The following is a 2,626-nucleotide window of genomic DNA, read 5'->3' on the forward strand; positions in this document are numbered from 1 at the left end:
TGCGTGTGTCCTAATCTGAGGCAGGTCCTGGTAAAAGATTTTCCAGGGTCAGCTGCTTTCCTCTGCCTATACAAGATGAGGAGATTACAACCAATGCTCTCATTGATGATTAATCCACGGAATTAAAGTTGTGTGAGTTTATCTCCTTGCAGAATCCTGGAAAAGTCTCACCCTCCCTGTATAAGAGCTCCTCTGAGTGTTGCGTTAAATATGGAACAAGCATTTAAGTTGCCATGAAATAGCTTTTTAGATGCTGTTAGATTAGTTTCTCCAGTAAAATCTGCACATGTATGTGTGAAACGCGTCTCCCAGTCCTCCTTGACCCTCTTTGAGGTCTCAACACCAGTTAAACTGATAGGGTCCGTGGGGGCCTCTGGGTTATCAGGAGTAAATACAAGCTAGAAGCTCTGTGGCACTGATTTAAACCGAGCAGCCCTGACCTCAGAAACACAACTTCACCTAACTCAAGCAGACGGACAAGTGGGAACAAATCATGGAAAGAAAAGTAGACGGAAAAATAATCGTTTTGGCACAGAAGCGTGAGATGTGGACATAAAGCACTTCCTCATAAAACTGCTCTGACAACAGCTATACACTAATCTAAAACGTCTCTTTCTGCATGAACACCGCTAACAGCGTGTTTCCAAAAGGGCTGACAGCTCAGAAGACAATCGGGCAGGGCTGCCGAGGTAAGTGCTTTCCTGCACATTATTCTGATGGCTGACATGTGACGTAGTGATAGATGGGCCTCTTCATGTATCACAGGCCGGACATGAAGGGGAGCTCTCTGCCAGGTCCCATTCTAATACGCCAGCATTGATCTGAGCTCCTCTTTATTAATCGCGCACTTAGCACAGAAGTCTCTATTGCTTTCATCCTTTCTTCTGCTACCTCATGTCCCCACTTTTATCATTTCAGCAACTATGGCGCTCTTTGTCTCAGCAGAACAAGACATTACTGTCGCTACAGTGAACCCTTTTGATAGTCAACACAAATGTAAAAGCTGTCACATACAGCGAGATGTGTGCATTGGAGGTGCAGAGTGCCTGAGAATACATATTCATAGGCCTTTCAGCAAAGTGAAAAATATATATTAAAGGGTGATATCGTGTAAAATCATTGGGGGTCATCCCTTTGTTCCAAGGGTCCTGTGTCTCTTGATGTAAAAATAACATTGTAAGAATCTGGAAGCCTCGCAGATCAAATGACAAAAGAACCAAAGGGATATGATTGTTTCAAATGGAGTTTGAATGGTAAATCACTATGGAGATGTCAACAGAGTCGGGGCCAAGTCATTGTTTTGCAAGTCACAAGTAAGCCTCAAGTCTTGGCACTCAACCCCCGAGTCAAGGACCAAGCCAAGATAGGCAAGTCTTTAATCATGTCCCAAGCCAAATCTGAAAAGTCCCATGTCAAGACCCAAGTCTTAAACTTTGAATTTTGAACCTCATACAAGTCATAATGCTCTTCTCTCCAAATATAATGCCATTTTAATGACAGTGTAATAATGTTTGCTAAGCATTAGCTTGTTAACCATGTCAATATTAGCCTCGCCTTCCTCTTTGTTTTTTGTGCAGTTTCAAATCATGAACAAAGTTGGACGTTCTTGCGTCTCCATCTGTAATATTTGACCGAAACCTTTTGCATATTGCAATTTGTTTATTGTTGACGACTGCTTAGTTTTTGTAAGCAAACAAAAATATCTTTGGTACCAGTTTTCCAACTGGTGCTCAGTAACAAAACGCCAGTTCTTCATGGTTTTCTCCTACAACTTGATTGGATGCTGTTGGGTTGGTTCAAACAAAGTAGATCTGGGGAATTCGGCGTCGACTAGCTTGGAATGAATAGCATTAACATGAGTAGATTCAGGAAATGATGGCACACTTCTTTTTATGCTTGTGGGAAGGTAATAATAGTAATACATTTTATTTCTGGGCACCTTTCATGACACTCAAGGTCGTCTTAGGTATCAAGTATTAAGTCAAAAGGCTCAAGTCAGAGTGAAGTCACAAGTCATTGGTGTTTAAGTCCAAGTTGCAAGCCTTTTTTGATTTTAATGATTTGAGTCTGCAGTCATCGAATTTGTGACTGGAATCTGACTCAAGTCCAAGTCACGTGACTTGAGTCCACACCTCTGGATATCAATGTCTTAAGTCAAGAAAATTTGAGGGTGTAGGGTTTAAGGTGTGTAACCTCAGTAGGCTGTCAGCTGTAGTGGGTGATTTCAACATGCTGACTTCTACTGGGGAAACATACACTGAACATTTGACCTAAAGGCAAAAACATCACTGAGAACATAAAACCGTTTTAAAGATCTTCTTCGTTTTGTATGAGGAGGATACTGTGCTGGGGAACGTAGGACCCTGGGAACATAGATATGCTCCCCAGTTATACCACTGCCATTGTGGGGAGATCAGATGTCCATCTTGGACTACACTGCCCCCTTGTGCTAATAAAGTGAATAACTTCAAAGTGAAGTGACAGGTAAGCTAGATTTTACCCCAAATTGTATAAATGTGCAAAAAGAAAAGCCAAGACAAGAGGTGTACTGTGCAGCCTGGATCTGATAAACCCAAGTGTTTGTGGTGGTAAGTTCATTGTGGTCAAAAGTAAAAAGTGCCACAGA

The sequence above is a fragment of the Epinephelus lanceolatus genome, chromosome 7 (assembly GCF_041903045.1).
Source record: "Epinephelus lanceolatus isolate andai-2023 chromosome 7, ASM4190304v1, whole genome shotgun sequence".
Taxonomy (NCBI): Eukaryota; Metazoa; Chordata; class Actinopteri; order Perciformes; family Serranidae; genus Epinephelus; species Epinephelus lanceolatus.